The sequence below is a fragment of the Cervus elaphus genome, chromosome 5 (assembly GCF_910594005.1).
Source record: "Cervus elaphus chromosome 5, mCerEla1.1, whole genome shotgun sequence".
Lineage (NCBI taxonomy): Eukaryota > Metazoa > Chordata > Mammalia > Artiodactyla > Cervidae > Cervus > Cervus elaphus.
In genome coordinates, this window is record NC_057819.1 from 101,662,054 (window position 1) to 101,687,393 (window position 25,340).

A 25,340-nucleotide genomic window follows, 5' to 3' on the forward strand; every position below is an offset into this window, starting at 1 on the left:
TGCTCAATTCCTGGATTTTAGTTGGAATTAAAGTAAACGTGAAGCCACTGATGGTTATCTTGACACCCTATGGGAAAAACCTCCTGAGTATGGAAGCTACACAGAAGAAAAGAAAGAGCTGGTGAGGGACAGAGAGAAGAGATGGGGGAGTAGGGAGAGAGAGACATCAGATTGCTGATATTGTGTAAGTTGCTTGATCAAACCATGCCTGAAGCTGACACTCTGGGACTTTTTCAGTTACACCAAACTATAAATCCCCTTTTTGTCTGAAGCCAATTTGAAAGGCATTTATATAAGATGAAATAGAAAGATTTGTGCCTCACATCCTCTCAGCACAGGCCAGGGCATAATATCAACAGCAGCAAGATCTAAAGAACATAGCACAGATAGTATGAGTGATTCAGCCCCTTCTATCAAGGTAAAGTCTTCTTCCAATGAGGCATGCAATGCCAAATATCCTCCGTATTAGTTTCCTATGGCCACTGAAAAAAATTACCATAGACTTGGTAGCATAAAACCAAGTCTATATATATATATATATTCTCTCAAAATATAGACTTCTCTCAGAAGTATATATATATATTCTCTCAGTTCTGGAGGCCAGGAGTCCAAAATCTGTATGACTGAACTGAAATCAAGGTTTCTGGCAAGGCCATGTTCCCTCTGGAGGTTCTGGGGAAGAACCACGTCCTTGCCTCTTCCAGCACCTGGTGGCTGCCAGCCTCCCTTGGCTTGTGGCCACATCACTCCAGTCTCTGCCTTCCTGGTCAGATTCCTCCTCTTCCGGGCACAGTAGCATCTCCTTCACCCACCTTCTAATAAGGACATCCAGCACTGCATTTAGGGCCATCTGGATAATCTGGGATAATCTCCTCAACCTAAAATCCTTAACTTAGTCACATCTGCAAAGACCCTTCTCCCAAATCAGGTAACATTCCCAGAGTCTGGGGATTAGAATGTGGACACACCTTTGGGAGCCATTCTCAGCCGTCTCCCCTCATTCTGGCCGAGTCAGAGTTATCACGTGAACGTGGACAAGACACGTCACGGTTCACACCTCCTAGGCCTCACAGGGCCTGCCCGGCTGGGCTCCACAGAATGGCGGGGAACTTCTGGGCAGGCCGAGTGGCACTAGGAGAAGAAATAACCGCAGAGTCTTTAAAAGAGAGTCAGAGTAGGAGACCCGCAGGGAGCAGAGTGCCAGGCATGGCCCAGTGTGGCTTGCACCCCTAGATGAGGTCTGTTCAGGGACATTTTGGGGAGCTGGGGTCAGGGGGCTGTCTGCTGAGGGATAAAATGCAATATGACCTCAGATCAAGGTAAGGCTAATTAGAACATGCCCCTACATGCACCATAATGTCCCCAGTGAGTGGGAAGGTTGGGGTAGGATGGGGGAAGGAATCCCCTTGGTACTGGAACCAGGAAGAAAGGAGGGAAAATGAGAGTGTGATGTGTGAAGGAAATCATGTCCAGCTGGGCTGTTTCTTACAGCTGTGGTGATTCTGGCCTGGACTTGCTGTCAAGGGGGCCCTGGCACCAGAGAAAAGGAAGGGAAAGACCACCCACTGGAAAGAACCAGAACTGTAGATCACAGGTGCTCCCCGGCCGGCTTGGGGAGGCTTGCCTCTGGAGTGATCCCCCCACCCCCACTGTGGGGAGGACAGAGGCTGGTCACACCTACAAGAGTATGTGGGTGGACTCGGATCTAAGTGGGGTGTCCGGCCGCTGCCAGCCCCCAAGAGGACTCGAGCAACTGGGGAAGGTCCCCCCTCCCAACTGGAAGCTGCCCCCACAATGTGGGGAGCTGGGTCAGGACACGCCCACATCTCCACGGAAACGCCCATATCAAAACCAAATTTTTGAGCTTCCTTTGCGGTCTGCTGATCTGGCTGGTGAGGCAAGGTGGGGTTCCCCAAAGCGTTGTTGTTGTTTAGTCGCTAAGCTATGTCTGACTCTTCATGACCCCATGGACTGTAGCCCACCAGGCTCCTCTGTTCATGGGATTCTCCAAGCAAGATACTGGAGTGGGTTGCCACGCCCTCTTCTAGGGGTTCTTCCCAATCCAGGGATTGAAACTGAAACTCCTGCTTGGCAGGCAGATTCTTTACCAATGAGCCACCAGGGAAGCTCCCCAAATCACAGGCATTCCTGTAGCACTGACAACACTCAAGGTGGTCCCTTACAGGGTGCCCAGGATGGCTCGGGCAGGCTAAGAGACCCGTTTCTAAACAGCACCACACTCATTTTAAGGCCTGTTATGGAAACCCACACACAGCTAGCACATAAGGACTGCGTGGTCCCTGTCATTCTGCATGGGCAGCCATGATCCACTTTGGCTCCTTGCAGGTCACCAAATGCCTCTCCTTCACTCCTCCATGCAGGCTACTACCCCCACCCCCACCAGCTTACTTCTGGCTGAAAAGCTCCCTGGAGACCCACACAGAATAACCAGGCCACCCGCCCAACCAGCACCAAGCCAGAATGTCGGTCATTCTCCAGCTGGTGACAGTTCTTAGAGAATACAGCTTGGAGACTGCACACCCTGCTCTGCCCTGGCTGGGGGTGGGGGCCTTGATCAGAGATAAGAAACCATCCCCTAGAAGTTGTTAGAGAGACCTCCAACTAGGAGACGGCTAACTCTGTAACTGAGAGAAGCTGATAGCAATACCCCATAATCTTGACTCGGAGGTGTGGTCACCTCACATTCTGTAAAGAGCTGGGGCATGGTGGCTCTGACACCATCTATACCAAACAACCTTGGTCACTTGGTTTTGACCTTGGACACTTCTGCACAAACTAGTCTGGGCCTGCGATCTGTCCTTCAGAATGTCATACACCCCACGGCTGAGACTGAGGCCGCACGTGAAAAGACCCACCAGCTCCTCCCAAACCTCTTAAGCTGCTTCGTGAGAAGCTAGGTGAAATCACACCAGTGCTGAGAGGGGCAGCCCCCCAACACACTCTTGATAGGCAAGTTCATCCCAGAAGCAGCATCAGCACCCCCACACCCCTTCCCTCAAGGGCCGAAGGAGCCTGGGTTCTCCTCTGACTGGAAGGCAGAGACCAGCTGTGTCAGGGTTCCCTAGACCACCCAGGTCTGGTTATTCACTAGGAGGACTCACAGAACCAGTATGTAGCCATGATTTATTATAACACAAAGATACAAAAAAAAAAAGGAAAATCAATAAAGGGAAAAGGTGTCTGGGGCCAGGCCCTGAGGAAACCAGGTATAAGCTTGCAGGAGTCTCCTCCCAGAGCAGCCATGCGAGATGCACTGAATTTGTCCAGCTGTGATGGGTAGGAAGTGTGTCTACCAGGGATGCTCAGAGACTCAGAACTCTGGGGCTTGGTCAGGGGCTGGTCCCATAGGCGGGCTTCCCTGGTGGCTCAGTGGTAAAGAATCCACCTGCCAATGCAGGAGACGTAGGTTTGATCTGTGGGTCAGCAAGATCCCCTGGAGAAGGAAACAGGACTCCAGTATTCTTGCCTGGGAAATCCCATGGACAGAGGAGCCTGGTGGGCTACAGTCCACGGGGTCACAACAAGTCAGAGACAACCGAGTGACTGAGCACACACCCATGGTCCCACAGGCATCCTCTGCCTGATACACAGCAAAACCCCAGACTCCCAGAAGGAAAGCAGGTGCTCAGTATGAATCACAATGTTTGAAAGAACAGTTTCCATAAGAGCCATCCTGATCGTTTCTGGAATGGTGGGAACCCTCCCTAGATCCAAGTGACATCAGCCGAAGACCAACACTGCAAGCAAACTCTGTAAGGACAGCAGTCCTGGGCTGGCTCTGTTAACAGTTTCTCCACACTGGATATAGAATGTTCCTTAAAAGGGACCTCCCCTGCTGTCTGGCTGGCCCATTCAGTGGCAGGAATCTGCCACTGACCCCTAGGCAGGCGACAGGCCTCTAAAACCCTTGTGCTGATGCAGAGCTCACTCCTCACAAAGCGTGCTGGCCCGTGGTTGGCCTGTGCTCATTGACAGCACTTTTCACTCAGGAACACTGGCCTGCAACTGCAATCTCTCACACTGATGAGCACTTCTTATAATCACCACCACTTACTATCACTCTCTCTGTCAGGCACTGGGCCCAGCATGCAACACACGTGAGCTTATTTAATATAATATTCATGGTTTACAATGGTGTCAACTATAGCTTACAGGCATGCAATGACTTGCCCAAGATCCCATTTTAAAGGGTGTGAGCCCTGGTCTATTTGACCCTACAGCTGGTGACGTTGAACCCACTATATCCAGCTTACCTTGGGAGCTCATCTTTCACTATCATTTTTGGCATGACATCATACCACTCTTGTTTACTTAATATTTTTAGTTGACTCCTTTCTTTACTTAAACAAACAAACAAACACATTTTATTTCTCAGAAAATCTTAACAGTATTCTCTGAATGGAAAACTAGTAACATCTGCCAGAAATCTACAGCACAAGAATAACTGCAACAAAAAAAACAAGCAATGCTACTCAGTCGTAACTAGACAGTTCTGCCTGCCGAGGCCTGTTCTCACCCAGCACCGCCCCAAACTCTCCTTAACTGAGAGCACTGCAAAAGGAAAAAACACTTATTTTGTGATTTAATGGTTCGGAAAGTCTTGCCTGTGGACCGCTGAGACCCACCTTTGCCCAGTCTTCTGGAACACACTACACGGTTACCCCATGTGCTATAGGAACCTGCCCTGTCTGGCTCACTGTCAGGCAGCAGGGAAGAAGGCGCTGCTGGGTGGTTCCCTGTCTGCCCCATGCCCCATCCCACATCCAAGGCATTTCCCAGCTCCTCCCTGCCCCGCTGGCTCATCTGTTCGCCGGCCTCTGCGGCCACTGTGCCCAGGAGTAACACAACACCAGCACCCGCTTGGGGCAGGTGCCCCTTCTGCTCCCAGCCTGGGCCCCTGTTCTCCCTCATCCCCAGTTTCTGCTCCCCTGGGCTCCATTCGGCTGGCCTTGGCTACTGGCCTGATCCTGGGGAGAGAAAATGCCACCACAGATGCTGTGCCTCTAGCCAATTTCCTAAATCAAGAGGGGCTGGGAGAGGCAGAGGGTCTCTCACAGGCAAGTCATGATCTGGGATGTGGGGGTTGGTCCGGGATGAGGGGAGCATTCTGAAGTTGGAAATGTGCCTTTCTTCTCAAACAGGGGACGACATCCCCGATTCCCACTTCCCCAACACCACATGATCTTCCGGTCCAACCCAACCACTGGCTTTAAGGAGCCATCCAATCAGAAACAGAGGGACCCACTCAGAAACCATCCAGAGGCAGCAGGCAGGAAGGCACCAAGGAACCCCAAGCATAGAAAGGCAGTGGGATGGCTGAGAGGCCAGGCTGATGAGAAAAACTGACCCAGATTCAAGTCCTGGCTCCACCATCCCCCTGGCCAAATGACTGTCCACATCTGAGGCACAGGATCAAAAGTCATACAAACCCCGTAGGGTTGTTGTGGGGTAGTGGGAAGCGCCCAGAGACTGGGCTCAGTAACATTATTTCTGTGGAGCTGGGCCCTGAGTGTGAAGCCAAGAACAAGAATAGGAAACAGCCGAAGGCAGATTACTCCCCCACATGTGCAGAGAACAGCCTGTGAACAGAGAACAGCTGGAGAGGTGGGGCCCAGCCCAACAGGTGTTTCTGTCAGAGAGGTGAGGGCTTAGCCTGCAGGTCAGGGGCCTACCTATAAAAGCCAGGAAATGTCCCATGAGAAAAATAAAGACTGCAGTCATCTCATGAAAACTCAACAGGGCCGTACAAAAACTGTCCTGACAAGATGAAGACAAACGTTGCCATCTTCCCCGTCATCCTCGAAAGCAGTGGTTTTCAGCCTGGCTGCCCATGAAAATTACCTGGGAGGTTGTTTTGTTGTTTTTTTTAAATTTATTTATTTTTGGCTGTGCCACACAGCTTGTGGGATCTTGGTTCCTCAACCAGGGTCATGGCACTGAGTGGCCACCAAGGAATTCCCTATCTGGGAGCTTTATAGATACCTGCATGCCCAGGAATCCCCTGGCCCGTGAAACAGGATGTCTCAGGGAGACACCTGGAGATGGCTGCCCTGCAAGCTCAAAGGTGATTCTAACACGCAGCCAATAGAGCTGCTTGGCTGTCTCTGTGGCCACCACCTGCCTCACGGGGGCCGGTAGCAGACACGACCTGGTCTACAGCTTGTTCAGCCAAGGTTAATAAGAGGAAAGGTTGGGGCCCTGGGACACAAAGCCAGTATGCAGCCTGCTCTGACCATCATCTGTTCCACAGCAGCGATGCTGGCCAGCGTGGTCATCCTGGGCCTCCTCTCAGGGCAGCATCATCTCTGCCCATCCTAGGAAAAGCCAAAGGCCAAAGCTCACTGAGGGCCAGGAGTGCGCTAGAGAAGCAGGTGGCGAGGGTTCTTCTGCCCACAGTCTGGGAACAGCCCCAAAGGCATTCAAGTTTTGATTTTCCTGCTGGGTATAAGAGGTTCTTCTGGCTTTAAATACCCTTGCTGTAAAGTCCTGGAGCTAGCCCATGCCCAGAGAAACCCCAGGTTCCATCACTTACTGATAGAATGATCCTTCTGTCCACCAGCCTCCTGGATCCATGGGAGCAGATAATGAGCATAAGGCAAAGAAAAGAGCGGACCGCTTGCCAACACTGTTTCTGGGTGGGGAGACTACAGACAGAGGCTTGGGGACGGACCAACGTGCATGGATTGTCTGGCCCTAGGACTGGTGCATTACTGGCTTACCTGCCCACTAGTTTTGTGCCATTTCTCTAAAAAGGGGGAGAGGGCTGAAAAGAAGTGAGTTGGTTGTCAGGGTGTCACAGTTCCCAGTCTGTGTTATGAGTCCAAGTGACTATGTCACTCTTGACGCCCAGGGTGGGCAGCAAAAGGGAGATTTAGGAGACCCTCCCTGGCCGGGGACCCGAGTGACGGCAAGGCGAAGGCTCGCAGGAATGAGGCAAGGAAATGGGATTTTGATTGCTCAGATTAAGTGTGGCAGGGCTGGAGAACAGTGACAAGTGACATGTGAATCACAAAGACGAGGGCTTCCCAGGATCCGACGTGTCCTAGCAGGCCCTGTGGCTCAGCCTGAGAAACAGGAAAATGGGGAAAAGGATGAAACACAGCTTGAGGCTAGCTGATACCCCTCCCCAGCCAGCGTGGGCTGGGCTCTTTCACGGTCACTGGTAACAATCCTGGAAGTCAGAATGGTTTTCATTTGAGCCTGTTCTCTAAGTCTAGAGTTCCTCTGCTGTTCCCGAGGCTCTGGGGAAAGCCAAAATGTAGATGACAAGATGACAGCATGAACCCTTGCTCCAAAAAGCCCAGTCCACACACCAGCCACAGTGAGCTGGTTAGGAACACAGCATCCAGGACCCTCCCCTGACCTCCTGCATCAAAATCTGCTTTCTGCTAAGCGCCCCAGGTGATCCGTGCTCTGGTTCATGTTTGGGAAGCTCTTATTTGCAGCAGAGGCTCTTTGTCGGCTGCACAAGGAACTAACCACATACTGAAGCATGTAACAGCCACACAGACAGCTGAGTGAAGACTTCAGAGGTGGTTTCAATTTAGGCTCAGACAGTAAAGAAACCACCTGCAATGTAAGACATCCAGGTTCGATCCCTGAATTGGGAAGATCCTCTACAGGAGGGAATGACTACCCAATCCAGTATTCTTGCCTGGAGAATTCCATGGCAGGCTATGGGGTCACAAACAATTGGACACAACTGAGCAAGTAACACTTTCACCTTGTTCCCCGTTTAGGCATCTCACGCTGACTCCCACCCCTGCTCCCCGGTCAAATCCATGGCTCCCGCTACTTTCTCGGTTCCCCATTCACAGACCAACCAAGGCAATCGCTGATTAAAATGTCTCCCCACAGCCACTAAACTTGATAGAGTAACCTTTCCAGATATATTTGCCCATCTGTTCACTTCCTTATTAAATTGTTTGCCAGGCTCGTTCAAACACCGAGTGGGTACCTACTATATGTCAGGCACCGAGAAGCAGCAGATATACGGCCCAGTCAGCTTCTGGGAAGAGTCTGCCTTCTGTAAAGAGGGAAAGATGGCAGACGGACAGTCATGGCGCAGAACGGACGGGTGCAGTGCTAAGCAGAAAAACCGAGGGGTCCAGAAAGGCATCTTAGGAGGAGATGCTGCCTGCAGGCCATCCTAACAACATGTTTTCTATTCACCAGGCTTTTTGCTTTGCAGTTTCTGCTCCCTCCTGCTTGCATTCTGTTGGATGGACTGCATTTTCTTTATTTTCCTTCCAACCCCACAAACTTGGTATTTATAGAGTCTGTTTGTACTACTTAGGTGGTTACACTGACATTTTTTACACGTACACTTGACTTCAAGCATACAGTTAATCGATAACTCTTTTCTGCTTCTGAGTAATACAAAACTCTGCAGTGCTTTCACTTTGATCTCCTCAGCTGACCTTGGTGTCTGGAATTTGAGTCGGCAGAAGGTGCTGTTTTCTCACAAGTCCTGGAACCTTTTTGCTATCTCCTGCCACTGATCATTTTTCAGAAAAATTTCAAATTGACTCAAGAGGAAATAGAAAACCTGAGTAGATCTATAACCTTCAAAGGAATCGATTCTGCGGTCTACAATCTACATTAAAAAACAATAATAGGTTTATGTGGTTTTACTGACGAAGTTCTCTTAAACCTTTAAGGAAAAGGCAACACTTACACCATCTCTACCAGAGAGAGAAAAACAATCAATTCCTTTTAGAATACTCTGATACCAATCTTCAAAGAAAAACAATATAAGAATTAAAAGCCTACCTCTTAACCTCACAGAGCACAGGTATAAAAATCCTAAATACACATTAGGAAATTCTGGGGATGGGAGGACCATCTTATGCCCTCAATAAAGAAAAGTTTTCTTAAATAAACAGTCTACGCAGTTAATACATGTATTTGACTAGATTACAATTTAAAAATGCCACATGACAAAATATACTGTTTAAAAAATATGAAAAAGCAAGGCTTAAATGACAGTGTGATGGAAAAGTGAGCAGGGTGTGAATAGGATATGCACAGGAGAGGAAATCTGAAAGCAAATACACATATGAAAATATACACAACCTTACTAGCAATGAAGGGAAAACAAACACAAGTTAAATCTGAGGTGCAATATTTCACATGTTCAGATGGCAAAAATAAGTGTGCTGTCTTGGCTAGGGGAGAGGATATTGTATACTCTGTGGGTAGCATTACGTGTATATTTGCAAAACCTCTTTGAAAAAAAACAAAATCCCAAGTGGCAAAATCCCAAGGTACATACTAAGACCCAGATAATCTACTAGGTATTTATCTGCTTCAGAGGAATACTCACAGAATACTCACACAAGGAGAGATGTACAGTTGTTTCTAATAGTCTAAAAAGTCTACCCACAGGAATCAACTATGAGATATGCATGTGCTAGAAAAATGAACCAGGTCTACATACACTGACCTGGATAAACTTCAAAAACATGCGTGAAGAAAGCCAATTCCACCAAGAGAACTATATTTAATGTACGTTTCAAAAGACATAAGACATTAGTAAATGTTTACTGCAGATGCATGCTGTTGTGGTTTAGTCACTCAGTCATGTCCAATTCTTTGTGACCGCATGGGTTGTAGCCCACCACGTTCCTCTATCCATGGGATCTCCCAGGCAAGAATACTGGAGTGGGTTGCCATTTCCTTCTCCAGAGGGATCTTCCTGACCCAGGGATTGAATCCGTGTCTTCTGCATTGGCAGGCGGATTCTTTACTGCTGAGCCACCAGGGAAGCCCCTGTAGATGCATACATGGTAATAAAAATTTTAAACATGTTCATGAGGCACCAACCACAGAAGAGTGGTTACCTCTGCAGAGACAAGGAGAAAGGGGAACAGAACTGGAGGAACACATGGGATTTCTTTTTTTAATGCCGAGTAATGTGTTATTGTCACCCTGTATGTTGTCACCCTGCAGAGTACATCATGCGAAATGCCGGATTGGAGGAAGCGCAAGCTGGAATCAAGATTGCCGGGAGAGATTTCAATACCCTCAGATACGCAGATGACACCACCCTTATGGCAGAAAGTGAAAAGGAACTAAAGAATCTCTTGATGAAAGTGAAACAGGAGAGTGAAAAAGCTGACTTAAAACTCAACATTCAAAAAATGAAGATCATGGCATCCGGTCCCATCACTCCATGGCAGACAGATGGAGAAACAATGGAAACAGTGACAGACTTTATTTTCTTGGGCTCCAAAATCACTGCAGATGGTGACTGCAGCCAAGAAATTAAAAGATGCTCGCTCCCTGGAAGAAAAGCTACGGCCAACCTAGATAGCATGTTAAAAGGCAGAGACATTAGTGTGCCGACAAAGGTCCATCTAGTCAGAGTTATGGCTTTTCCAGGAGTCATGTATGGATGTGAGAGTTGGACTATAAAGAAAGCTGAGCGCAGAAGAATTGATGCTTTTGAACTGTGGTGCTGGAGAAGACTCTCGAGAGCCCCTTGGACTGCAAGGAGATCCAACCAGTCCATCCTAAAGGAGATCAGTCCTGAATACTCATTGGAAGGACTGATGTTGAAGCTGAAACTCCATATTTTGGCCACCTGATGACTCCTTGGAAAAGACCCTGATGCTTGGAAAGATTGAAGGTGGGAGGAGAAGAGGATGGCAGAGAATGAGACGGTTGGATGGCATCATCGACTTGATGGACTTGAGTTTGAGCAAGCTCCGGGAGATGGTGATGGACAGGGAAGCCTGGCATGCTGCAGTCCATGGGGTCACATAGAGTTGGACATGACTGAGTGACTGAACTAAATGTGGTATTTCTAACTGACATTTGGCAAGTGTTGATACCTGTCAAATCCAGAGATGGTGATAAGCACAGGAAAAATGTTCAACATCATTAACCCTCAGGAAAACACAAGTTGAAAATGCAATCAGAAACTACTTCATACTCACTAGAATGTTAAAAAAAAAATCTTGGCAAGGAACTAGGACAATTGAAAGCTCCTATGTTGCTGTGAGTGACGAGTGAAGTGCAGAAACTAGTTTTGCCATTTCTTATATAAACATACACTTATCATATGATCCAACAATTTCACTCCTAGGTATTTACACCAGAGAAATGAAAACATGTCTGAAAGACTTACATACAAAAGTCCGGAGAATTACTCATAATAGCTAAAAGCTGGAAACATCCCAAATGTCCATCAATTGACAAATGGGTTAAGTTTGGTTCTAGGAGTATGGTCAACCAATGAAATTCTACTAAGCAATAAAATGGAATCAACAACTGATACAATATGGCTAAAGCTCAGACTTTATCCTATTCCAGGAAGCCTAACTTCAAGGGTACAAAGCCAAGATTCAAGGGTACAAACCGCATGATCCATTTCTATGAAATCCTAGAATAGGCAAAACTAACCTATGGGGTAGAAAGTAGAGGTGACCTGAGGAGATGAATAGGAGAGAAACTGGCTGCAAATGGGTAAGAGAGAACTTTTCAGAACCATGTTCCAGATGTCAATTGGAGTGGCAGCTACACAGGTGTATATATTTGTCAAGTCACTGACCTATACCGTGAGAATGGGTGAATTTTATGGTAAATAATAGCTTACAGTACATTTTATTTATTTATGGTAAATTATAATACATTTGGGCTTCTCTGGTGGCTCAGACGGTAAACGATCTGCCTGCAATGCTGTACTTAGTTGCTCAGTCGTGTCTCACTCTTTGTGACCCCAATGGACTGTAGACCTCCAGGTTCCTCTGTCCATGGGATTCTCCAGTCAAGACCACTGAAGTGGGTTGCCATTTCCTCCTCCAGGGGATCTTCCCGACCCAGGGATGGAACACCCACATTGCAGGTGGACTCTTTACCGTCAGAGCCACCAGGAAAGTTAGGAGAAGCAAGGCAGGAGACCCGGGTTCCATCCCTGGGTTGGGAAGATCCCCTGGAGAAGGGCATGGCAACCCACTCCAGTATTCTTGCCTAGAGAATTCCATACACAGAGGAGCCTGGCGTGCTACATTCCATGGGGTTGTAAAGACTTGGACATGACTGAGCAACTAACACTTTTTTCATGATACACTTATGGGAAATTATATACTTTATTGTAAAATATATAAATTATAGTTGATTTTTAAAATAGCGATAGAGTAGATACATATAACTTCTTTTTTTAGTTAAAACTAAGTGGGTTTTAGAAAATATTGCATATTTTTAGAAAATAATTGCATATGCATTAACTGCATATCTTGCAGAGCAGGAGGCTTCAGGAGAAAAACAAAGAACTAAGAATGCGCCTAATGCTAAATCCTATCCTTTCCAGTGGAAAGCTGTTTCATCACTGCAGCAGTCCTATTAGAAACCCAAGGGTCCTTTGAGATTATCAAGTTCAAGTCTCTCATTTTCAGGAAAGCAGTGAAATCTGTCCAAGATCACTGCTGCAGACATTTCTTGCTTAAGCTGCCAAGCATCCTTTACCCAAACCTTGCTTAACACCACTGCACCTTTTTTTTTTTTTAGGAAAAAAAGGCACTCCTACTAGGTACGTTCTCCATGGATCTCTGAATCCAGGTGCCAGCCCTCCCTCTATAAGCCCTAAGGGATGCCAGGGGGAGTTTCCTTCCTCTTTCACAGGGCAAAGTTGTGCTTGCCGCCAGACGCTCTCTGCTGACACCTGGAGAGACGTATGGGGTTTCCTCCTTTAACAACCAAGCATACCTGACCACACTCTGTTCGCTGCAAGATTATTCCTATCAGTCCTACCTCCTGGCCCCACACAGCTGAGCATTTTGGTTTCTATCTGCTTTCAGAAGATATCCCCAGCCTCCTGTCCATTCTGTGAGCTTCCAGAATCCTTGTAATAAATTTCACTTTGCTGACATCGAAGAAATGGTTTCTGAAGTTTGTGACCAAAGAACCCCATGTGACACATCACCCAAGCAGCATAAGGCAGGCGAAGCCCACAGTCCAGAGTTCTGAATTCTCCAGGATGTCCCTGGGTGTGGCATGCCTGGTCACTTTAGCAGTGTCCGACTCTGTGCAACCCTATGGATTACAGCCTGCCAGGCTCCACTGTCCACTGGATTCTCTAGGCAAGAATACTGGAGTGGGTTGCCATTTCCTTCTCCAGGGGATCTTCCTGACCCAGGATTGAACCTGCGCCTCTCAAGTCTCCTGCACTGGCAGATGGGTTCTTTACCACGAGCGCCACCTGGGAAGTCAGAGGTAATGCCTCAGGGTGCTCAGCGTCACTGCTTCAACCCAGGGTGCTGGGGCACAGAATAAGAAAATGTACTTGGTGACGCATGAAGCACACTGACATGTTTTAATTTCATCCTTCCCACAACCTGGTAATACAGGGATTTGTTGATGGCGGTGGTGGTGTTTAGTTGCTAAGTTGTGTCCGACCCTTAGTGATCCCATGGACTGCAGCCTGCCAGGCTCCTCTGTCCATGGAATTCTCTAGGCAAGAATACTGGAATGGGTAGCCATTCCCTTCTCCAGGGGATCTTCCTGACCCAGGGATCGAACCCCATGCCTCCTGAACTACAGGCAGATTCTTTACCACTGAGCCACCCAGGAAGTCCAACATAGGGATTAACCCCCCTTTATCTATGAGGACACTAAAGAGGAAGAAAAATATTTTTTCAAGGTTACACAGCTCATAAGTGACAGCGCCAGAACCTGAGCCAAATCTGTTCAAACTTTAAAGTCTGGCTCCTGTCACCTCATCAGGCTGCCTGGCCTCAAGAAAACATTCCTGCTTCACAATTAGGTCACTGGGACTTCAACTTGGGTATCAGAGGCACAATGGGATGTTGGCTGCACCCACAAAGTAGAAGGGTTGGGGGTGGGGCAATGCATACACTGGGTCAGGACACTCACCCAGGGAAGTGTCACAGTGGATGGGGTGATGGGGTGAAGATGCTGCAGCCTTAGGGAGAACAGACGTGCCCAGGGAACAATGTGGGAACCATCCACATCCCTGAGGAGTGGAAGTAAATTCTTTCTGCTTGGAGATGAATACATGTTCACATTCCCATGGCAACGGAGCATGCGCACTGCTGCCCATACCTGTAAGTGAGTGACTCACGTTTTTGGCATCGCACTAGCCCAGTCCTAAGTCATTAGCTAATCAGCTGAGAATGCTTACACTCTGCAGCAGGGAGGACGGGTAAACAGGGTCTCAGCGTGTCCCTCTGAGGCTCTGAGAGCAGAGATCACGTTTCCTTGGCTTTGGCACAACATTTGCAATACCTGGCGCAGTCCCTGCTCTCAAACCATCATAAGGAACCCGAGTTTGTTCTGGGCTCTCTAAACAGAGGGGATAGGAGCAGAGTTTCAGTTAAAACCAAGTGTTAGATGCTCAGTCGTGTCTGACTCTTTGTGACCCCATGGCCTGCAGCCTGCCAGGCTCCTCTGTCCATGGAATTCTCCAGGCAAAAATACTGGGGTGGGTTGCCATTCCCTTCTCTAGGGGATCTTCCCAACCCAGGGATCGAACCTGGGTCTCCCACATGGCAGGCAGATTTTTTATCATCTGAGTCACCAGGGAAGCCCATTAAACATGATGGGAAAAGCGAATCAACTCAGGTTGCACAAGCTGATGAAATCGGTAATAACTGCAGTCAGTGCAGAAATCCAGTTTCAGACCAAAGCTTCTTCATGGATCCTGATGGGTGCGCTAAGAGATCTGCTGGGGTGTCAGGCATGATCTCAGGCATGTATCGAAGCTACTTGAACTATAGAACAGATGGGGGCATGGAGTGAGTGATTAAGAGCTGTAGCATAGATTCCCAAGAGATCCCAGTTCCAGAGGCCTTTGCAGGCAGAGGAGGCCTAGAAGCTACAAGGATCCCCTCAGACCAACCTGGAAAACCTTCAGTGGCTCCCAAGTAACTAAAAATGGTTCTGTCAATTTAACAAAGGACCTCCCCAAGGCACCGGCAGATACAGGGAACAGTTACACGAAAGGTTCCCTCCTCCGGCCCCCTGCCCTCTAAACAGAGGGAACAACTGTGATTCCCACTTAGTTTTAGGAGAGTTCATTAAGAGGTTCAGGTGTGCATGGGAAAACTCACAAAAAAAAACTATCCTTGAAGGAAACATCCCACCCACCCAGACTGCAGAGGGAGCTGGGCCTGGCCTCCCCGGGTGGCGTGTGTTTGTGTGTGGGGCGGGTGTTGTATACACAAACTGCCTCAATTTCCACTGAGCAGGCACATGTCTCCCGGAAGATGGGATCACCAGGGAAGATGTGGGCCAGGATGCTTTTTGAGAGGCAGTAAGCATCATCACCATGTCAACAACACATGCCAGAAAAGGCTGACGCTGGAGCTTGGCATGGACTTGGCCCTGCTTGGCAATGAGCTTGTCGGTCCCTGGGATGCAGGGGGCCAGGTGCCCATGCCGGGTGTCTACACTGCACCCAGCAGACATGCCTTGCACACTGAAGACATTCAATAAAGATTCACTGAATCATGATGGATGATGAATGAATGAAACAATGAAGAGGCCTTTCTGAACAGCTCCCTCAAACAGTTCTGAAGCCTTCATCACTGTGAAAAGGATGGACTCAGCAAGCCTAAGGTCTCAGAAGGCAGTCAGCCCACCACCGCTGAGCTCAGAAACAATGACCCCTTTACAGCTCAGAAATGGAAGAAGGGCTGAAGTCGGAGGCCCCCGAAGTTCTGAAATCCAAAAAAAAAAAAAAAAAAAATGAAATCCACAGGCCCCTGATGATGTGATGGCGTTCAGTCGCTCAGATGTGTCTGACTCTTTGCGACCCCATGGACTGTAGCCTACCAGGCTCCTCTGTCCATGTGATTTCCCAGGCAAGAATACTGGAGTGGGTTGCCATTTCCTCCTCCAGGGGATCTTCCTGACCCAGGGATTGAACCCCTGTCTCCTGCATTGACAGGCGGATTCTTTACTCCTGAGGCACCAGGGAAGCCCAACCCCCCAGGCCCCTAAGCATCCTTTAATAAGAAAATAATTGAAAATAAGAAATGCATCCACCTGTTAGGGAGTATAGCCAGAAGGAGGGGAGAGAATAAAATCCTGATGGGTTAGGTCAAAAGGGAGGCTGGGGCTTCACCCAGAGCAGATGTTCCCAACCTCACTGTCAGGGTACAACTGCACCAGGTACAATTTCAGTAACATTAAAGAGGGTGAAGGAGAGGCCTGTGTGTCTTTAAAAAGAAAAAAAAAAAGAGGTGGGGGAAAATACATTACCGAGCCAGTGAAACTGAGGTTCTATTAGGGGCACCAAGAAGGTGGGCTGGGGTCAGGAGGAGGACGGAGCAGGGGTACAAGATCCCAGGGAACCCAGCTGCCGGCAACCTCCTCATCTCCCAACCGTCCAGTATTCTGGGCCCCTAAGTTGAGTCAATGAGGGTTCAGGAGAAGGGGACCACGCGTGCCAACAGGAAGTTCCCTGGCCTCTGGCCGACTCTCATTAAACCCGCACAGGCCGGGCTGAGGGAAGCTCCACGCGGGCCTAATTACCGAGCCTCTTTTCACAAGGCTCAGTCAGCCCAGCGCAATGAGGGACTCAAGGTAAATCCTCACCCAGTCCGGCGTCTCTAACAGAAAGATAAATCACCCTTAATGACCCAGGGCGGGCTGCCACGCATGCTATTTCTGGAGCCATTGATTTCCATGCTGGCAGTGGGGGGACACGTGGTGTGGGCACAAAACCCCGGAGCAGGGAGGTCAAGTGCAGCACGTCGGATTTCAGCGCGGGGAGAAGCTGGGAGGATGGAGTGGAGGGGAGAGAATTAGTGAGAGTTCCCATGACCCGTTTCCCTGATCCAGACCCTGGGAGTGCCATAGTGGATGGAGAAAATTGTAGCAGGAAAAATGAGATGAGGTCTGGCTGTGGTCAGGGACCTCTCCAGTCCAATCTCTCCACACTAGAAGGGGTGGCCCCCAAATCTGGCCTGGAGCTTTGCAGCCAGGGCAAAGAGGGAAATGTGTTTGGCTAAAGGGTCCTCCGTGTCCTTAGGATAAAACAAGCCACCTGCTCAAGGCAAGCACCATTCCTACCTTAAAGCCAAAGAAATTCCTCCCACCAGACAGAAAAAGAAGATAGTTTAAAAAAAAAAAAAAATCTTTAAAGACCATGAGCTTCAAGCAGGGCGGCGGGGGGGGGGGCCAGGGAGGGAAGGATGGGGGGATGGGCAATGAGTGTTAAAGGGTACAAGGTCTCCTTTGGGGTTGCTAAAGATGTTTTGGGACTAGACTGAAGAGATGGTCACACAATATTGCAAATACACTTAAGTATGAGTGAATTTTACAGTTTAAAAGGTTAATTTTAGGTTGGGTGAATTTCATCTCAGTCTTTAAAAGAAATCATGTCATGCCTCCAGTCAATTCTTTCCCACCTTCTTATCTCCCTCTATTCCAGACCCAATGGAGGTCCACTCTTGGCCCATGTGTTCTCCTCCCCACCCCACAGACATACACTTCTCAGACCCCACAGGTTTGTTCCCTGATTTTATTCGGGCCTCTGTTCAAACGTTTGGAACTGGAGGTCCTTCCTGTCGACCTCATGAAAATAGCAACTCCTATTACCCTCTATTCTGAGAATATAGAACCTCGTTGTTGTTGTTTAGTCGCTAAATCGTGTCCGACTCTCTGCGACCCCATGGACTGTAGACCTGCCAGGGTCCTCTGTCCATGCGCTTTTCCAGGCAAGAACACTGGAGTGGGTTGCCATTTTCTCCTCCAGGGGATCTTCTTGACCCAGGGATTGAACCCAAGTCTCCTGCACTGGCAGGCAGATTCTCAACCACTGGACTACCAGGGAAGTCTGATAAGCCACATTTTGCTTCAGAAACACAGGCCACTGACACCTCAAGTTCAACATGTCCAAAACCAAACTCCATTCCCACCCCATCCCTGCCATATATACGTATGCTGATGTTGTCCAATCGCTAAGTTGTGTCCGACTCTGTGACCCCGTGAACGGCAGCACACCAGACTCCTCTGTCCCCCACTGTCTCCTGGAGTTTGCCCAAATTCATGTCCATTGAGTAGGTGATGCTATCTAACCATCTCATCCTCTGCCGCTCTCTTCTCCTTCTGCCTTCAATCTTTCCCAGCATCAGGGTCTTAATAAATGTGGGCACACGTGGGGCCCTTGAGGGGCACACGTGGCCCCGGGAGTGGGCATGAGTGACGGGTCCCCTTCCCCCTACACTGCTCTGGGACTGCCCCTGAGCCTGTTTCTGAAATCGCGCTTGTGAAATAAGCCTGCTGGAGCAGATGATCTATCCCAGAGGCCCCTTCCAGCATCACAGGCCATGAGTCATTGGAAAAAGGCAGAGGGAGTCAGGGACCCGCCCGTCCAGTTCCCCCTCTCCCCCAGTCCCACCCCTGTTTACCAAACAGTGCCTGCCCCACCAGCCCCTGCAAAGCCAGGACGCATTCCCGCGGAGCTCCAGGAAAGGTGATGCAGAAAGCCCTGCATCCAACCACTACACAGGCTGAAGGGGGCAGCCGGAGCAGGCGGGGACTTTGCGTCTCTGGCTGGTGAGAAGTTTAAACTGGGTCACAGTGTCAAGTGACCTGAGAGGGGCATCTTTCCACTGGCCTGGAGTGGATTTGGCAGAGGCAGCCAGCCTCTCTCCATGTGGAGGCTGGAAGTGAGGGACGAACTGGAATTCTTAATTCCTCTTCCAATTTATTTCTCCCCTAGTATTCTTGCTCAGGTGACCAAGTTGGATGGTCAGGCATGAAGTGAATCCTCTAACACTCCGCACGCTTGCTCTATGGAATACACCTGATATCACAGGGAAGTGAGCCATCCCAGGCAGTTACAACAGTGCCATTGTGCCTGCATATAACACTTGGTCTTGAAAAGAAAGCTTCATCTACGTGGATGGACCTAGACATTGTCATATTGAGTGAAGTAAGTCACAGAAGGAGAAATATTATATGACATCCCTCATATGTGGAATCTAAAAAGAAATGATACAAAGATGAACTTCCTTACAAAACACACTTACAGACTTAGAGAAAGAAGTTACAGTTGTGGGGCGGGGGAGAATGGGGTGAATGGGATAGTTAGGGGAGTTTGGGATGGACATCTACACACAGCTATATTTAAAATGGATAACCAACAAGGACCTACTGTATAGCACAAGGAACTCTGTTCAGTGTTATGAGGCAGACTGGACGGGAGGGGATTGTGGGGGACAATGGATACACGTCTGTGTATGACTCTTTCCGCTGTGCACCTAAAACTACCACAACAGTGTTAATTAGCTATACCCCAACACAAAATAAAATGTTAAAGAAAAAAAAAGTTGTATCTTCATGACTTTTACAAGATTAGTCGCCCTGTGACCAGTCCGTGTGATGCCTCTGCCCAATTTTATTTCCTGAGAAATCTTTGTTCTCTCACAAACCAAACATTGCTCAAACCTGACAGCTAACTTCCTCCCAAACTCACAGTCAGGCTCTACTTCATACCAAAAGGCACATGATGGGGACAGGACAGGGCCAGGACTTCTCTCTTCGCTCCTGTTGGGCTGGAGGAATATTTCCAGCTTATTATTAGTCCAGCTCCTTAGCACCTTCACAGGCAATCAGGAAAGAGGGAAGAAAAGAGGCAGCTATCCCACTCCTTGTTAGGACTTTTGAAGGCTCAGAAGGAGGAAACGGAAACTTTAGGTTAAAAGAAGTCTTGGGGGGATAATTCAGGTTTAACAGATGATGAAACGAGTGATGTATATGGTTCCTGGCAGCCTTGCCTTTTTGTGATTAATTTCATTATATTTCTAGGCCTGCAACTGGCAGCCTCGCATATTAGCACAGAGGAACAAAATCTGGCTGCTGGACTTTTCAAAAGAATGGTCCCTATCTGCCAGCCTGGCACCTCACTGCCACGTTCTCTTCTTAATGCCCTTGCATGGACACAGGCACACAAAATCTCACACACAGTTAACATGGGGATCACCACTTCCCACGACCTCATTCCCCCAAGCTCCTTGCAGCTGTTGCCTTTACACCATGAGACTTTTCCCTTGACGTTGATGACACGAGCCATTCAGTTCCCTCTCTGCCTGAGAGTTGGACCTCTCCCCTCAAATGCCTTCCAGGCTCACATCAAGGATTCCATCACTGCCACGTCTCATTGGTCACCATGTCGGGTAGATTTCCATTCTTCTCCCACTGGAATCAGCTGACCTTAATTTTCCTCTGGGTACCATTCTTATTCCTTCCACAGTCCGGGGGGTTAGGATGACCCCACCTCTCAACTATGCCATCCTAGGCTCCACTGGAAAGCTGCCCAGTGATTTTCCTCTTTCCTTGGAATTACTAAGAGTTTTTAGCATCTTTCTGAAGAGGTGACTAAGCTAGAAAATGCCACCAACATAGAGGAAAGTAAAGCCAGGAGATGAAGGATTTTGAGGACACTGCCTTTGCCTCTTCTACTAGTTATTTTACGAATAGAATTACTAGCAAATAAGCAAATAATAATAATTAATATTACCACATATCAGAGTATTGTGTGCTCAGTCATGTCCGACTCTCTGCAATTCCATGGACTGTAGCCCACCAGGCACCCCTGTCCAGGGGATTATCTTGGCAAGAAGACTGGAGTGGGTTGCCATTCCCTTCTCCAGGGATCGTCCCAACTCAGGGATCGAACCCACGTCTCCTGCACTGGCAGGCAGATTCTTTACCAGTGAGCCACCAGGAAAGCCCACTGTGTACCAAATTAAACCAAAACTCAGTGGTTTCAAACAACAGACATGCGGTCTCAGTTTCTGTAGGTCAGGGATCTGGGTACAGTTTACCCAGACTTTGAGACTTAGCCAGCCTTCTGAGCAGACTTCTCACAATGCTGCTACCCAGGGTCAAGTTCTCCACCTTCCCAATCTAATCCCTCTCAACTCCGGTCAATCCACCTCCAAAGTTCATCCATCATCCACCCAGTGCTGCCACCCCGTTCCCAGGGCACCAACACCACTCCCTGTATCATCACAATGAGCTTCAAACTGATTCTCCATCCCCTCCAACCTATTCTCTACAGGGCAGCCAGAGAGAACTTAGAACACAGTCATCAGATTACATCAAGCCCCTCAACCAAAGTCATCCAAAGATTTTGCACTGCTCTTTGAAAAAAGAAATCCAAACTACTTCGCCTAATTCACAAAGCAATAAAGTCTGCCCTTCTACTTACCCGATCCCTCATCATTTTATACCACATCCCCTCTAGCCACACCAACCTTCTTTGCCCTGTGCCATTCAATGCAGTGTGGTTCCCAGCCGCATGTTGCTTTTTTAAAGTTAAAACAGTGACAACTAAAATAAAATGTGAAATTCGGTTCCTAAGTATTCGCAGACACCTTTCAAGTACTGAGCTGTCACATGGGGCTGGTGGCCACATGACCAGAACAGATGACCAGGAAATGACCAGAACATTTCCATCGCTGCAGATGAAGCTTGGTCATCGCTGTCCTAGCTGCTCCTTGGGAAAAGTTCAGTCCTTCCTCATGGCTTTGGCATGGGGCTGTTGCCTCTGCCTTTCCCCCAGCAATTTGTTCCCATGGCTGGATCCAGACATCGGCTTAAGTGGGAGGTTCCCCCACAAGCACCGATCTAAAGAAGCCACTGTTTAGTCACTTCCAACCACAGGAACCAATTTAATCCTGCAGAGCATTTACCATGGGCTGAGGCCCTCCTTGTTTATTTGGGTTTGTCTGCTTATTGCCCAACTCCACCCACGCCTCCTCACCCCGAAGCAGACTTCCAGCATCAGGGACCTTGTCCGGCTGGCTCACAGCATTCCGGCGCCCAACACACCTGCTCAATTAGTATTAGCTGATTGTTAGACCTACGCCACTCAGATTTCCTCTTAAATCACCCTTTCTCCACCTTCCCCGCCACCGCCCAGCCTTCATCCCCACCTGCGGACAGAATCCTGCCTCTGTCCTATCCTAAGCCCGCAAACACTCGCAGATGAATCTTGTCAAGTGCTCCTCCTGTCAGCCCAGTCCCCTGTTCCTGTCCCTTCTGGCCCCAAACAGCCTCCGCGTCCCCACAGGCTGCATGCCTGTTCCTACCTCTGCGCTGCCGTCAAGCCTTCCGCTCTGCTTGGAGTAACCTCCCGGCTTCTCCATGCAGCCGCACCTTCGCCTGCCTCCCAGGTGTGGCTCAGGTGGCGGCTGCTTCTGCAGACACCGGCCCCTCCTCTGGTCTCCTCCAGCGCTTCCTGTCTGCAGCCCTGCTTCGGTGCTTACTCACAGAAGACAAGACGTTCCACCTCCCACACATACCCCCCCCACCCCCACACACATTATCATCCCCGAGAGGACTCCTGAGAGGGGTGCTTCTCAAACTTCACTGAGGAGCAGAGTCAATGAAGGGTTCACAAAGACACAAGGTCAAGGCTTGTGGACACAGGATAAGATCTGGGCTTCTGGGCTTTCCCCACAATCCCCAGGTGATGCAGAGACACAACTGTAAGCTGTACCACTTTCTTTTCTTTTTTTTTTTTTAATGTATATTTGACTTACAATGTTGTGTTAATTTCTGCTGTACACCAAAGTGATGTAGTTGTACATACATAAACATTTTCTTTCATACTCTTTTCCATTATAGTTTATCATAGGATATTGAATAGTCTCCTACATGATAGAGTAGGACCTTGTTGCTTGTCCAGCTTATATATAATAGTTTGCATTTGCTAACCCTAAATTCCCAATCCACCCCTCTCCCACCCCACTCCTTAGCAACCACTTGTCTGTTCTGAATGTCTGTGAGTCTGTTTCTCTTTCGTAGATAAACTCATTTGTGTCCTATTCTAGATTCCACATATAAGTGACATATGGTATTTGTCTTTCTCTGACTTTCTTCACTTAGTATGATAACCTCTAATCCATCCTTGAGAGTTCCTTGGACCGTAAAAGGTGATCAAACCAGTCAATCCTAAAGGAAATCAGTCCTGAATATTCATTGGAAGAACTGATGCTGAAGCCGAAGCTCCAATACTTTGGCCACCTGATGCAAAGAACTGACTCATTGGAAAAGATCCTGATGCTGGGAAAGACTAAAGGCAGGAACGAGAAGAAGGGGATGACAGAGGATGAGATGGCTGGATGGCATCACTGACTCAATGGACATGAGTTTGAGCAAGCTCCAGGAGTTGGTGAAGGACAGGGAAGCCTGGCATGCTGCAGTCCATGGGGTCGTGAAACATCGGATAGGACTGAGCGACTGAACTGAACTGAGTCCATCCATGTTGCTGCAAATGGCATGATTTTATTCTTTTTTATGGCTGAGTCATATTTAATTGTATATATGTACTACATCTTTATTCACTCATCTGTCGACAGACATTCAGGTTTTCATGTCTTGGCCACTTTAAACAGTGAGCTGCACTGATTTAGAACATCAGAACTTCAAGGAGTGATTCAAGTCTTGTCCATTTCCACCAATAGGGAACAACTGGGAAAGGCCCGACTTGGTTAATGACGTTCTCTCACACAAACTTGCTCTTTTACAAGTACTGAAAGCTACCCCCTGGAGCAGGCTGAAAAATGGGCCCCCAAATGGAGCCACATCTTAATCTCTGGAACCTGCAAATGTTACCTTAAAAAGAAAAAAAGGACATGCCAGGTATAATTGAGCTAAGGAATTTGAGATGAGAAGGTTATCTGGCCAGACCCTAAATACACTCACAAGGGTCCTTATAAGGAGACAAGGTCAAAGAGGGAAGGAAGCCAACACCAGGCCAGAAATGGGGAGAAAAAGCAGTAGGACATGCAGCCCTGAGTCCTGGAAGGAGCTTTTAGAAGATGGAAAAAGAAAGGAATGGATGAACGCCCCCCCACCCAGGGTTCCCCAGGAGAAGCCAGTCTTGGGACACTGATTTTAACCTCATGACTCATCTCAGACTTTGGCTCTTCAGATCTATGGAAGGGATGTGAAACTACTACATTTGCGGCAAGAGAAAACTAACACTTCCTTTTCTGTAACTGGGCGAGGTAAAGTTCTAAGTGCCTAAGGATCATGATTTTCCTCTTATTTCATTACTGAAAAGACAACACGAGATGCTCCATTCGAACAGGGCTGGCTTGCTCTGTTCACGCCTGTGTCCACAAGGCCCAGGTCAGGGTCTGCCACGGACATCTGTGGACATCGAAATTCCTCAAGGAAGGCCCATCGGTGAAATGAGGCAGGAAGGTGTTTCAGAAAACAAACAAACAAAAAGATGCTCTTTCCATTGATTTATTGTTACAGGGTTTAAAAAAAACAGCAGCAGCCGCAAGGTGAAGAAGAGAAAGCCATCACAGTATGAAGGGAAGTAAAAACACATGTACATTTGCAAACATCTGCATGATTTCCTCCACACCCACAAGAAAGTGATAACTTGCTCACTTCTGGGAGGTGAACTGAGAGATAAAGGACAGGGGTAAGAGGTGGGCCAACGTTCACTCTATTTTTAGTGCTTATCAAATGTCAGAATTCATCTATATATTACCTAGTTGGTAAGAATGTGCTCACGTCACTTGAGTCACGTCTGACTCTCTGCGACCCCATGGACTGTAGCCCTCCAGGCTCCTCTGTCCATGGGATTCTCCAGGCAAGAGTACTGGAGTGGGTTGCCATGCCCTCCTCTGGCAGATCTTCCTGAACCAGGGATCTAACCTGTATCTCTTATGTCTCCTGCATTAACAGGCGGGTTCTTTACCACTAGCACCACCTGGGAAGCCCTCTGTATTTCTTAGTGCTCATCAAATGTCAGAATTCAACTGGATATGACATATTCAGTGAGAATAAAACTAACAAAGATACATTCCTGGGATCTGCACTCAACAAAGAGTTTAAAACCTACCCCATGCACCTCCTTTTGCATGGAGGCTACAGCCTCGGTGGGAAGACGTCACCTGCCAGGTGAGTAGGCCTAGGGGACCAGTTGCACAGCAAGCAGCCTCAAGTCAACCCCGGCCCTCCCGGTGCCACAAACGCCCCGTCTGCTCCCCTGTGGTCCAGGGCCTCCAAGGAGGAGGAGGAGGAGGAGGAGTTCCTTAAACCCTGGTCCTCAGCAAACCCAGGCTGTGTTCCAACCCTGGAAGTGATCAGGGTTGCTCCTGCTCCTGCCTAAATCCTGGTTTCTGGGTCCATTTCTGACTAGGGTGCCACCCCACCCCAGGGCACCCACCGCCACGGCGATGATGCCCTGCCAGCCTCTCAAGCTAGGGCAGCAAATCCAAGTGGGTTCCATGGCTGCGTCTGATAATCACTATGGACACCAGCCCGTGGCAGGTCTGCGTCCAACTAGCCACCCCCACAACAACGCCATGGCAACAAAG

The 25,340-nt window shown here is 48.5% G+C and overlaps 1 protein-coding gene across 4 annotated transcripts in view; it reads right to left on the reverse strand.

Annotated features, from left to right (window-relative positions):
• GAS7 (growth arrest specific 7) overlaps positions 1-25,340 on the reverse strand; it is a 200,910-nt gene that overhangs the window by 120,128 nt on the left and 55,442 nt on the right. Inside the window, exon 1 of one of the 4 annotated variants that reach the window (XM_043903848.1) lies at positions 22,089-22,109. The exons of 2 other annotated variants lie outside the window; for them this stretch is intronic. The gene's annotated coding sequence lies outside the window, so the exon portion shown is untranslated. Of the gene's footprint in view, positions 1-22,088; positions 22,110-25,340 lie in introns of those variants that run through there. One more of the 4 variants, XM_043903841.1, reaches the window with a different exon arrangement.